The sequence below is a fragment of the Octopus bimaculoides genome, chromosome 2, assembly GCF_046866305.1.
Source record: "Octopus bimaculoides isolate indiv1 chromosome 2, ASM4686630v1, whole genome shotgun sequence".
NCBI classification, from domain to species: Eukaryota; Metazoa; Mollusca; class Cephalopoda; order Octopoda; family Octopodidae; genus Octopus; species Octopus bimaculoides.
This window is the reverse complement of record NC_142929.1, coordinates 55,976,770-55,991,342: the sequence shown is the minus strand read 5'-3', so window position 1 is coordinate 55,991,342 and position 14,573 is coordinate 55,976,770. Positions and strand designations below refer to the sequence as shown.

At 37.5% G+C, this 14,573-nt stretch overlaps 1 protein-coding gene across 1 annotated transcript in view; it reads left to right on the top strand.

Annotated features, from left to right (window-relative positions):
* Positions 1–14,573, top strand: part of LOC106876318 (sodium/glucose cotransporter 4) — a 151,037-nt gene that overhangs the window by 47,909 nt on the left and 88,555 nt on the right. The gene's annotated exons all lie outside the window — the stretch shown is intronic.

Sequence of the window (14,573 nt, the reverse complement as noted above, 5' to 3'; positions counted from 1 at the left end):
TATATATATATATATATATATATATATATATATATATATATATATATATATACACGCATATATATGTGTGTGTGTATGTGTAGACCGCACCCCCTTTCGGTTATTCATTATTTTTTTTTCTACAGAAACCCACCTTTTCGACTGCGGAGATTCCAAATCTGCGAAAAAATAAATCGACATTTCAAAATTTTAATTCCCCCTCTACCAACTCCCCTCATCTCAGTTTTTCACTTTTTTTAGAAATATATTTTTGGCGAAATACGTAGGAAAATACGGAGATTATAATTTCAGAAACAAAAAATAAACATCCATTCCCCTACTACTAAAATAGCAGACGTAAAAAGTATCTAAACGACGAATCACGTTTTCAAAATTTTTCTTTCCTCATCCAATATTTTTCTTTGGGCCAGAGGAGTGGCGAGGGGTAAAATTAAACTTTTGAAAACGTGTTTTGGGGGTGTTCAATTTATAAGTACGCTCCAAACGAAAAGTCCGACAAGTTAAAAACAAAAGCCAAACCGAAGATCCACTTTCTAAATACGAATTACCAAAAAAGAAAAAAATTTAAAGAATGTCATTTTGTTGTGTGTGTGTGTGTGCCGACTTTTTTTTTTTTGCAGATTCGGAATCTCCGTACTGGAAAAGGTGGATTTCTGTATATATATATTTTATCATTTATTTATGCGCCCTTTTAAAGCCTAGCCAGGCTCATGGGCCCAATTTCCATGGCGTATGTGTTCCCCCCAGCTGTATGGGACGCCAGTCCATCGCAGCATTACTCAAGAAACAGGAAGAAAGAGTGAGTGAAAGTTGGGGCAAAAGAGTACAACAGGGGTCGCCACCATCCCCTGCCGGAGCCTCATGGAGCTTTAGGTGTTTTCACTCAATAAACACCCACAACGCCCGGTCTGAGAATTGAAACCATGATCCTCCAACCACGCGTCCGCTGCCCTAACCACTGGGCCATTGCACCTCCACGCGCGCACACACACACACACTCACATACACACACTCACATACACACGCCCATATGAAAGTTTCACATCGCCTAAACAAACAAATTGAAAGCAATGAAAAGTCCCACCTGAAAATACAACTGCTGGAGATTGAAAAAAATCTGCAACTCTCTCATGAAAAAGAAAGAGCAGACAATATCAAAGGCCTTTGTTAAATCAATGAATACCTGGACAAGATCCATATTCTGCTCATAGCACTTCTCCTTCATCTGTCTTGCTGTGAAAATCATATCCATTGTCCCTCTACCAGATCGGAAGCCACATTAAGATTCAGATAGGACATCATTTACGAGACACCCATTCAGACGGGTAAGAAGAATATTTGCCAGAACCTTGCCAGCAGCTGATAGTAGAGCAATACCTCTGTAGTTACCACACATTGTTCTGGCTCCTTTTCCTTTATATAGAGGAAGAATAATTGCATCCTTCCAGTCCTTATGGATTGCACCATCCCTCCAGACTGCACTAATAAGTTCATGAAGGGACCGTGTGATATAATTACCACCAAATCGCAAGACCTCAGCACAAATTCCATCCTTTCCGGGTGCCCTACCAAGATTCAATTTACTTATTGTTGTCATTACTTCATTTATTGAGGGCGAGGAGTCTAAGGAGCCAATGATAGGTCTTTGTTGCATAGTATCAATCACTGTTTCATCCACAACTGACTCATGGTTTAGGAGTTCAGAGAAGTGTTCGATCCAGCGACCTGTGATTTCTGTTGATTTAGTAAACAGAGTGGAAGACTCCTTGGAAAACAAAGGAGCTGATGTGGAGCTCTTAGGTCCATAAGCTCGCTTCATAAGATGGTAAAGCTTCTTGCTGTCATTTGCACCAGCAGCAACCTGAACATCACGAGCAAGATCCTCCCACCAAATGTTTTGCATCTTCCTGAGAGATCGCTGCAGTAATGTTTTTACACTGTTATAGTGGGCAAGTGCTAGACTTCGCTGCGCAGTAGACAGTTTTCTGTGTAGCAATACACTGTGGGCTTGACACTTTACCACCAATAGTCGCTGAACTTCAGCATCTTTCTCATCAAACCAGTCTCTGTGTCTGGCAGTAACATATCCCAGTGTTTCGGCTGCACATTGAAGAACCTGGTCTTGAAAAACCTCCCATGCTGCAGCAGTTTCAATGCTGGACAAGCATGTCTGAAGCTCTTTCCTAACCACATCATATACCTTGTGGACATTTAGACGGCGAGGAATGCTGACTGATCCTTTTCTCTCTTTCACTCTAATCACCATTCGGAACTTTGCTCGCACCAGACTGTGGTCTGTCCAGCATTCCGATCCATGAAAGGACTTGACATTACAAATGTCATAAATGTCATGCTTGCGGATGATGACATAATCCAGCAAGTGCCAAACTTTGGACCTTGGATGCATCTATGTTGTGTGATCACCTTTGTGCATAAAATGAGTGCTTGCGATGTAAAGTCCATGATCTTCGCAAAGCTCCAATAGCATGAGACCATTGCTATTCATTTTCCCTACTCCAAAACGTCCTAGAGAGTTCCATGTTTGCCAGTCTGTTCCAACCCTGGCATTAAAATCCCCCAGTAGAATGACTTTATCAGAATTGTGGATTTTTTAAAGTATGGCTCTCAGCTGGGTATAAAAGATTGTTTTATCTTCATAACAGCTAGTCAAAGTAGGTGCATAGGCACTTATTAGAGTAGCAAACCACTTACCTTTCAAGTGCAACCATAGTGTCATTATACGTTCATTTATAGGAACAAAGAGCTCTTCCAACTTCTTAAGGATATCAGATCGGACTTCAAAACCAACACCAGCCTCTCTGCGCTCCTCCTTCTGCCTTCCTTTCCCAAAAAAGGTGTATCTACCTCCTACTTCCTCAAGCTGACCATCACCTATACAAGTCTCTAAGAGTGCAGCTATATCAATTTTATAACAGTTCAGCTCACAAGCAACAAGTGTCGTGCCTCTTTCAGGCCTACAATCACTCTTGTTGTCCAACTGAGTGTGCACATTCCAACATGAAATGTTTAAGTTCCGTCCAGATTTTATAAATAAAAGACTCTTTGTTTTTCGAGCACAGGGTGGATTCCGTCAGTCGTGCTAAACTGACCAGATATGGAAAGACAGGCAATTTTTGGTTCACCTTTTCTAGAACCTCCCCGTTCTCCGGGTGAGCAGTGCCCTCTCCAAATGGATCTGCTCAGACACCCATGCAGCAACCAAATCCTACTGCTGTCTTGGGCAACAAGGAGACGACTTTATATCTAGCATGGACCGCCTATGTGCAGGTCACTGACTACATGCTTCCAACCCGTCAGGTCTGCATGCTTCACCACCTTCCCATCGCCGCAGGACTTCCGAATGAAAAAAAAATATATATATACTAAAGATAAGTTAAATATATACTAAAAATAAGATAAACATATATAGAGAAAAAAAAAAATTCACATATCGAACAGCAGTCGGCAATGCCTGTGCAGAGTTTTAGGTCCAATAAGGCTTGCACAACACCTCATAGACCCTCTCCACTTTATTGACATTATCCAGAGACAAACCGGAGCAAGATGTCTCGTGCCAATATGAGTCGCAGGCTCAGGGATGTGGGAGCCCCATGATCTCTAGCACAAACCAAAGATCCCCAAAATGTCCAATGCCATTCCCTACATATCTGGTTTTATATCAGAGTGACCTTCTCCTAGAGACATGCTTCAACAAAAGCTGAGGAGCGCTTCACTCCCAGTGGTCTTTCAGCACACCGGACACCATCCCAAAAGAAATGCCACAAAGCTTTTTGTCCAGCGTGCTGATAATTCAGGCAGCTGGCCGCTTTAACACGGGTTTCAAATTTTGGCACAAGACAAGCAATTTCGGGGAAGGGGTGAGTTGATTACATCAACTCTAGTGCTTATCTGGTACTTATTTTATTGACCTCCAATTATGCACCAGTTTGGCTGAGTAACATTGCAAGCAAGCAAGATTCAGTCTGACTTTTAATATATTATAGATTTTACCGACACCGAGAGGGATGAAAGGCAAAGATAACCTTGACGGAATTTGAACTCAGAATGTTTAGACAGACGAAATACTGCTTATTTTTTCTGCATACTAACAATTCTTTATAATAATACTTCAATGAATGAGCATCTTTTTTTTAACCTTTTCTTTTACTTGTTTCAATCATTGGAATGTGGCCATGCTGGGGCACCACCTTGAAGGGCTTAGTCGAACAAATTGACGGTAGTACATATTTTGGTTAATTACTACTTTAACACCCAGCCACCAAAACAAAAAAAAAATGTGTATTAAATGGATATGAAAACAAAAATTTGTGCCAATGAACCAGGGGTGGGGAGAGGACTTTTGGAAAATTCACATGATTCAACATGATCATAATTTAGGAAAATTTTGGTATGTTAACCATTACACTCAAGCAAAAAATAATTTATGAATTTCTTTCTCTCCGAAAGTCATCTCCCCACCCTTGGAAAAACATTTTCCCCACAAATTTCTTTATAATCGTAATCTATACTGTTTGAAAGGTAATTTATATAAAATTTCATTAAAAGGTGTCCATTTTCCTAAAAGTTATGAGGGAAAAAATCGGATCATGTGAATTTTCCAAAAGTCCTTATTCCACACCCATGGAATAAATTTTCCCCACAAATTTCTTTATAATCGTAATGTATGCCACTTGAAAGGTATTTATATAAATTTTCAGTAAAAGATATCCATTTTTCTAAGATTATGAGGGGAAAAAAATCTTCCAAAAGTCCTTTCCCCACCACCCAGTTCATTGGCGCAAATTTTTGTTTTCATGTTCATTTAATACATATTTTTTAATACCTATTACACTTGTTTGTTTTTTGTTTTTGTGGTGAGATGTTAAAGTAGTAATTAACCCTTGGTACTTATTCTATCGGTCTCTTTTTTTATGGGGATGTAAACAAACCAGCAACGGTTGTCAAGTGGTGGTGGGGGAACACAAATATGTACGTGCACACATATGTCGAAATTCTTTCAGTTTCTGTCTCCCAGATTCATTTGGGGCTTTAGTCAGCCTAGGTCTATAATAGAAAACACTTGCCCAAGTTGCTGTACAGTGGAACTGAACCTAAGACCACATGGCTGGGAAGCAAGCCTCTTAACCACATGCTGAACAACCACCACGGCCTTTTTTTTTTTTTTTTTGCACCTCTTCGGTATTGCTAAACATCAGTCACCCACATAACCTTCACTCATGACCATAGATGAAGAACTAGGCTGAGAACGATGGGGATTGACATTGTCCATTATATTGGCATTCTGTATACCAACACTGAAGGATTGACTTTCATTTTTTTGGTTAATAGTCCAGCCACATTACATTGAAATAATCAGTTGCATTCTAATTAAGACGTTTGTTTTTTAGTACTTCTTTGAATTAATGCAGTTTCTGAATTGATAGTAGCGAAATGTAGTTGCGATTTGTAAATGCACCCGCGCACCTACACAGTTGTCTCAGTATAACTGTTTCCTCATAACTTTTGGGAAAATGGATATTTTTCAATAGAATTTTCTACAAATGCGTTTCACATGATGTAGATTACGATTATATTAGAATTTGATGTGAAAAAAAAAAAAATTGGAGTAGAGAAGAGTAGTTTTGGGTAATTCACATGAGTTGACTTTGTTTCCTCATAACTTTAAGAAAAACATAATTAGCTGCGAAAGAAGTTTTCAGAGTGGGTGTGGAAAGAGGAGTTTCGGATTATTTACATGAGTTGCCTCATAACTTTTAGAATATGAGTGTTTTTAATGAACTTGTCTATAAATAGCTTGTGTAGGTTATAATTATATTGAAATTTATTGTAAAAAGAGTTGGTGAGCGTGCATATATACATACTGACATATTATAATTGTTTCAAAATTTTAAGTTTCACTTTGTAGATATATGTATGTAATGTGTTAATATGTGTATGTGTCCACCAGTTTACCAGTCTTTTTTTTTTTTTTTCATATTACATAAATTTCATTAAAAAAGACCCATTTTCTGAAAGTTATGAGGAAACAAAGTTGGTGGGGTATATTTGTGTAGGTAATGACCAAATTTGTAATTGACAAATACTTTTTGTTGGGTTTCAAGAAACTTGACTACATTGAGCAGCCTGTAATTTCAATAATTCAGTGAAAAGTAAAATAATTTGCAAAAGTAAACAGTAAAGGCACAGGAGTGGCTGTGTGGCAAGAAGCTTGCTTCCCAACCTCATGGTTATGGGTTCCATCCCACTGCATGGCAACTTGGGCAAGTGCCTTCTATTATAGCCTTGGGCCAACCAGAGCCTTGTGAGTGTATCTGGTAGATAGAAACTGAAAATCCCTGTCATATATATGTATATATCTGTGTGTGTGTGTGTTTTTGTGTCTTTGCTTGTCCCCCACTCCCCTTACCGCTTGACAACCAGTCTTGGTGTTTACATCCCCGTAACTTAGTGGTTTTGCAAATTACACTAACAGAATAAGTATTAGGCTTTAAAAAAAAAAAGTACTGGGGTTGATTCATTTGACGAAAATTCTTCAAGACAGTACTCCAGTATGGCTGCAGCCTGATGTCAGTGAAAAATAAAAAGTTAGAAAATGGAGAAAAACAAAAAGAAATCTGTAAATACTGTAAGATGCACTCTATAAGATACACCTCTATTTTGTAAGTATAATTTGTGGGTAAAAAACAAATTTAGTATGTTTCACCATACACCTACTGAAAGACATTCTAGCCATTTAGCATTTAGATTTTGTCAAATGTCATGCTTATTTATTAAAATTTTTTTGAATTAATAACGAATTGTCTTGTAGCATCAAAATTTTCATGATGTCATTGTTTATTTGTAGAATGACATTGTAGGGTAGGTGTGAGAGGCAAGATCTGGACAGTTTGAACATAAAGTAGGCAGAATATTTTGGCTGGATATAGCAGGTTTAAATGCTGAAACCGCATGAGTGCTGTGTATGTAAATAAAATACTGTGACAGTATATTGGATTAAAGCATGAAACCATAAATTTGTCATGAACTACTTTATATTCTTTCAAATTAAGTTGTTTTTATTTTGATCAAATAAATTTCTGCAATAAAATGTAAAACTAATATTTCTAGCTGTGATGTTTTTTTGTTTACTGCAATAGGCCACCAGACTGGCACAATACCACTACAGTTTTATTGTCATCCATAAGAAAGTTTAACATAACTTTTACCTTTGTAGGAGAATTTAGGTAATCAAAAAATGTTTCTTAAAGGTAACACATTCGTTAAATAATATAAGACACACTTCAGGTGTGGGTTATGCATGCTAGGGAAGCAAGTATAATGAGATCATGTGAATTTTCCATATAACTAACATTCTGCAAGTAATTCTCTGTGAGTTTGTGTCAACAGACTGATATTTTAGTTTGTTTTCAATATTTTATTAATGAAGGCGGGGAACTGGCAGAATCATTAAATACACTGGGCAAAATGCTTAGCAGCATTTTGTCTGTCTTCACATTCTGAGTTCAAACTCCACCGAGGCCAACTTAACCTTTCATCCTTTCGGGGTTGATAAAATAAGTACTAGCTAAATATCGGTGGGGTCGATATAATCAGTTTACCCCCTCACCCAAAGTTGCTGGCTTTGTGCCAAAATTTGAAATTGATATTCTATTATTAATGAAGGTGGCGAGCTGGTAGAATCATTAGCACGCTGGGCAAAATGCTTAGCAGCATTTGTCTTGTCTTTACATTCTGAGTTCTAATTCTGCCGAGGTCAACTTTGCCTTTCATCCTTTTGGCGTTGATAAAATGAGTCCCAGTTGAACATTGTGGTTGATGTAATTGGCTTACTCCCCTGAAATTGCTGGCTTTGTATCAAATTTCAAACCAATGTTTTGTTATCATTAACAATTAATGGCCAAGCAGATTTATGCTTACTTAACTCTCTAGCCTATAACACTTTGTCACCTAACTGTAATATGACCACATTAGACATAGGGCAAGTTTTTAATACATTTAAAAATACATTTATACTGGTAAATATGGTAAATAATCACCTATATATAGGTGAGGGCACATGGCCTAGTGGTTAGGTTGTTGAACTCATGATCAAGCGATTGTGCTTTCAGTTCCTAGACTGGTTGGTGTGTTGCATTTTTGAGCAAAACACTTCATCTGATGTTGCTCTGCAATCACTTTGACACCTGATGCGTAAGTACATGGTGTACCTGTTCAGACAATGTTGATTTGATGGAGGGAGTGAGCTAGTGTGCAACACAAGCATTTAATTGTTATAAACAAATCATTTGTGCAAGCAGTTTGGCAAAAACTGAACACTTGTATGTCATCTTTGATGCAAGAGCACATCATATATATATATATATATATATATATAAGCAAAAATGTTAGTTCTAAAATCTCTCTGAGATCAATGCAGTAGTTGTACTGACAAGTAATATATGTAGCCACTTCAATGTGGCTGTATGTTTGAATGGACTCTTCTGTGATATTTTTAACCCTGTTTCTTCTATCTGGTTAACAATGCAGTGCTGCATCCAATAAATTGTGAGCAAAGGAGTGAACTCGTACCACCGTCTAGCAATGGGACCAGCAGACCAGTCCTGGTTTCAGGCTATTTCTGCTATTCTTCAGTACTGGATACCTCATCTGCTAGAGATGGCAGTAGCTTGCCTCTGCTTGCAATATATATATATTTCAAGCAAACACAGTGTCTGATTTTGCAACAAGCGAAAATGCTAGTTCTAAAATATCTCTAAAAGATCAACAAAGTAGTTGTACTGACAAGTAAAAGCCCGAAACCAGGACTGGTCTACTGGTTCTGTTTCTAGAAGGTGGTAGGAGTTTGCTCCCCTGCTCGCAATTTATCGGATGCAGCTCTGCATCATTAACCAGCTGGAGGAGATGTCCTCTTGGGGTTAAAAATCGCAGTAGAGTCCGTTCGAACAGACAGCCATGTTGAAGTGGCTATGAATATTACACATACACACACATACATATGTTGGTACAGGTATGGCTGTGTGGTTGAGAAACTTTCTTCCCAACCATGTTTTGAGTTCAGTCCTACTATGTGTCACCTTGGGCAAATGTCTTCTTCTATGGCCTTGAACCAACCAAAACCTTGTGAGTGGATTCAATACACAGAAACTAAAAGAAGCCTTTCATTATATATGTGTGTGTGTATAGTCCAACACATACATGCATGGAAAACAGACATTAAATGATGATAATGGTAATCTCTCAAGAAAAAACCAGTTCTACAATTTCTTGCTAAACAACATACATATATGATTTGTTAATATCGCTTGTTAAGGAACACATTTAATATACTTTGAAGTATTTTATGATTAACAAAATAGGGTGTCCCTACAAGTCATTAATATTTATATACCAGCTTCCAGGAATGTGTTTAATATGTAAAACTGGTATATCCGATAACGTTATATCGCTATGTTTACTGGCTATTTAAGCAATGTGTTCGTGGATGATCAAGGGGTTGAAATGGGTGCTGACGAAGGAGTAAAAACTCCTGAAATATGGCATGTACACCCATTACCCATTTTTTATCTTCGATCTCATTGTTTATTTATATCTGATGTCTCAGATATGAAGCATTGTAACAAAATCTGTGCTGGCTATAATTTCTATAGAAAATCTGTAGAGATAACCTTAAGAAGTAGTGTAAGAACACTGCTAACACAGTAGAACATGGTATTGACTTATAAAAATGTTTTAAATACTTTGTAATATATTATGGTTGTATAACGAAATACCGTATCCGTACAAGTCATTAATAAGATTTGCTTATAGTGATTAAATGTCTGTGCTGTACATTAGTTCACTCCTTCCATCAAATTGATATTGCATGTACAAGCACATGGTGTGCCACATGTCAAATGTTGAAGTGATCACAAAGCAATGCGAGTTGAAGTGTTTTGCTCAAGGACACAGTACACTGGCTGATATAAGAATTGAACCCACAATCTTGTGATCATGAATGCAACGCTTTAACCACTAGGCCATTTATCCTCACACACACATTGTTTTGAGTTAATCATGCATTATCTTGTAGCTTGAAGATTTTGATGACTTGATTGTTTATTTTTAGAATGACATTGTAAAGTAGGTGTGAGAAGTGGGATCTGGCCAGTTTGGACATTTGGGCTGAATGTTGCCGGATTAAATGCTCTGGGGTTAATGTAAATATATCATGGAAAGTAATTTACTGCAGTATTCGTTTGAAGATAATAGGCCTTGCTGTATTTAAAAACACAACATATATTGGAGGCCAATGAAAAGAGTTCAAGCAATAGCTGGTGAGAATGCTTGATGTGCATTTCTGCAATATGTGTAGTTGATTATATTGGAATAGCAATTCATCAGACAAACTTGCAGTCATGTGTTCTTACATTGTGTGACAAACATGTATTTTATGCTGCTTATACATGGAGGAAACATAACAGAAAGCATAAATAAAAATGATGAATAAAAACAAATGAATAACTTAATTCTTTGCTAGTTAGTTAGCTAAATCCACTGCATTGAAAAAAGTTAGAGAATAGATAATGCTTCTACTTGAATGATTGAAATGAAGCAATTTAAGAGGCTTTGTGCAATGAAATTGGGAATATCATTTGTTCATGTGAGATGAATACATCAACTGCTAATAATCAATAGAAGAAAAGGAAACGTAGTGATGCTTGGAATCAGCTTCAAATATTCATGAATGTTGAATTTTCTTCCAAACTTTAAAGGTCTTTCTCAAAGCTGATGTCTTGAATCTACTGGATGAAATCATTGGAAGACTATTTCCAAAGTTACCTGAGACACACTGGAATTATTCAACTCAATAAGTGTCGACTTTGTTCACCAAAATTCAATTCCAGGCAGTGACCTGAATAATAATAATAACATATATCTTAGGAATGAGAACCCAAGTTTAAAATTTCCCCAAGATACCTGATGAAGGCTGGAGGGTATATCAGCCAAAACATGTTAACAACAAACAAGATGACAAATATCTGCCAAATGTAAATAAGCAAAAATCACAAATATTTAGCTTAAGATTTATTTAATGGAAGGCTGAACACGAATACATATGTAAATCCTCACTAGTAGAGTGACTAGGATATATGGGCAAACTTAATAGTGATTGCTCTCATTAAAAGTTTCTCGTTGATTTGCTTTTGCTTGGCAAGAGTTGGGGTGAGTTCTCTTCGAATGCCATGAGAACTCTGATTGACTTTTAACACTAAAGGGAGAGTAAGGCTCCACTGCCCAACTCTCTCTCTGCCTTTGTGATTGGCCTGCATGCTCTTGTTTCCAAGTTACCCTTTGCCACTGATATATATATATATATATATATATATATCATCATCATCGTTTAACGTCCGCTTTCCATGCTAGCATGGGTTGGATGATTTGACTGAGGACTGGTGAAACCGGATGGCAACACCAGGCTCCAATCTGATTTGGCAGAGTTTCTACAGCTGGATGCCCTTCCTAACGCTAACCACTTAGAGAGTGTAGTGGGTGCTTTCACGTGTCACCCGCACGAAGGCCAGTCAGGCGGTACCGGCAACGGCCATGCTCAAAATGGTGTATTTTATGTGCCACCTGCACAAGAGCCAGTCCAGGGGAACTGGCAACGATCTTGCTCGAAAATCCTACGAAGGCCAGTCAGGCGGTACTGGCAACGGCCATGCTCAAGATGATGTATTTTATGTGCCACCCGCACAAGAGCCAGTCCAGGGACACTGGCAACGATCTCGCTTGAAAATCCTTACACATGTCACGGGCACAAGTACCAGAAAGGCGACGCTGGGCACAGGTGCTATATATATATATGTATATATGTGAGTGTGTGTAATATATATATATATATATATATATATATATATATAATCTCCATTTGACCATTCATACTTATAGCTGCACCATTTTTAACACACAGTGTTGGCATTAAATCAATGTGTATGTTCCATACTTACATTATAGCAAGAAAACAAAATACATTTAACATGCCTGTAATTTTATGTTCAAATAAGCTGTCAAAAAAGGATCAAATATGCAAGTTAATGTATCCAGTTTACTTTTACACCATTCAATGTGGGTTTATAAGTATTGTATTTGTGGATTTTTAAAGAGGGGACTACATCTGCTGACAATGAGCCCAAATCAGATCAGAACATGTCTGTACAGCTGATCCTTATTTTTGTGTCCACAAACATTTTGCATATACGTATTGTCTGTTTGTCATAATACACAGTTGTGCAGGTGTATATGAAGCTTGCTTCCCAACCACATGGCTCTGGGTTCAGTCCCACTGCATGGCACCTTGGGCAAGTGTCTTCTACTATATAGTCTTGGGTCGACCTGAGCCTTTGAGTGGATTTGTTAGACAGAAACTGAAACTAGCCCATTGTATATATATGTATATCTATGTGTGTGTGTCTTTGTGTCTGCATTTGTCTCCCCCCTCCACCACCACCACATGACAACCCATGCTGGTGTGTTTACATCATCATAACTTAGTGGTTTGGCAAAAGACACCAATAGAGTAAGTACCCGGCTTTTAAAAAATAAGTACTGAGGTCGATACATTTGACTAAAATTTCCAGGCAGTGCTCCAGCATGGCTAGAATCAAATGACTGGAGCAAGTAAAAGATGAATGATATGTTTTGTAATACTTTCTAGCCATAAATATACAAGGTGGTGAGCTGACAGAAGTGTTAGCATGTCTAGTGGCATTTCGTCCGTTTTTATGTTCTGAGTTCACATTCCACTGAGATTAACTTTGCCTTTCACTCTTTTGGGATTGATAAAATAAGTACTAGTTGGACACTAGGTGAGGGTCGATGTAATTCACTAAACCATTTCCTCTAAAATTGCTGGCCTTGTGCCAAAATTTGAAACTAATACATAAATATTCATTCACATGCACAAAGACCCATGTGCATACAATATGTATGCACACATAGGTGTGTGAGTGTGCATGTGTGCAGGAAATATAATGCAGATGCTTGTTGGGTTGGGTGTTTATGCACATCAGAGATAAACTTTCATTTATGGTAGTTTCATATGTTATTTGTTTCATAACTAAAACACTTAACAGAAATAGTTGGCCGTAATGTAATCTTAGTAATTTTAGTCACCTTAGTAACTAGACAATGGGATACCACCATTTCATACTATATATGTATCCCATAAGCTACGTTAGTCTTTCTTGACATACAACTAGTAGATTATATATATGTTATTGTCATTAAATTGTTTGTAATACATTCTAAGCATATTATCTCTGCGTCATATTTCTCTTGAGATATACTGGAAGATAAATAGTAGCGAGATGAAGATTTATATTTTATATGCATACTTAAGCTAGAGAAAAAGTGAACGAGAAGAATTATGCAAGATATAGATGATTGTGTGTGTGTGCATTCACATATTTCTATACACATCCCTCCCTCCTGCCACCCACACATGTATAATATATTTATACAGAGACAATTATATCTGCACACAAGATGTAAGGGAATGACTTATCATATGAACAGAAGACAGAAATTATAAGGCTGATAGGAACATTCATTTAACAGCATATGTAATTTTTGAGATAAACAGAAGGATGTATAATAATAAATAATAATGAAATTATTGTGTATAGTGCTCAGGTGCACTACAACTCATCAGAAGTTCATGTACAGTACATAGAATTATGTACAAAAGTCAGTAAAGTGAACAGTGTATGAGTCATGATATACATGTGTACATGCATATGGAGAGGGAGATAACAGGTGTAGTGTTGGTGAATTTCAGGAAACATGGAAGTTTTAAAGGATGCAATGTTTCGGCAACTAAAAACTGATGCAGGTAGTTTGTTCCATACTTCGGTAACTCTGAGTGTGAAAAAATTTTTCCGAAACTCGTGGGGGCTGTGCTGTTTTCTGACTTTGTAGGCATGCCCACATGTGTTAGACACATGAAGCCCCAAGGTGGTTGTTGGCGCAATGGTTAATAATTTTGTGGATGTTTACCAAGTCAGTTGCCAGACGTCGGAGCTTCAATGTATCTATGTCCAGGGAAGCAAGGTGTTCAGAGTATGGTAGATGCCTGATGGAAGGTATTCGCTTGGTTGCATGTCTCTGAACAATTTCCAGGCAGTCAATGTCCTGAGCAAGAGAGGGGTTCCAGACTGGTGATGCAAATTTCAAGTATGGTTTAAGCTTTGAGACAAGTATAGGACTTACTCATCATTGGTGAAGACCTTAATGTTTCTCCAGTAGAAAACATGCCAAAAAATGGAACATAAAAGTGAAATGTGGACTCTGCAAACCACACCACGGATTACTTATCTTTGAACAGGTACAAAGTAGTGGGGTAACTCTTTAATTCTCACATGGTATAGTATAATGAACTGAACACCGAATTTAGTTGTTTTTTTTTTGCTGTTACTGTATGTGAGTTGGGCTGTAGTGACTTGTTCAACTTATGTACACATTGTAAAGTCATGATAAGGATGACCTGCTATAATATGAAAGCATACCATCATGCT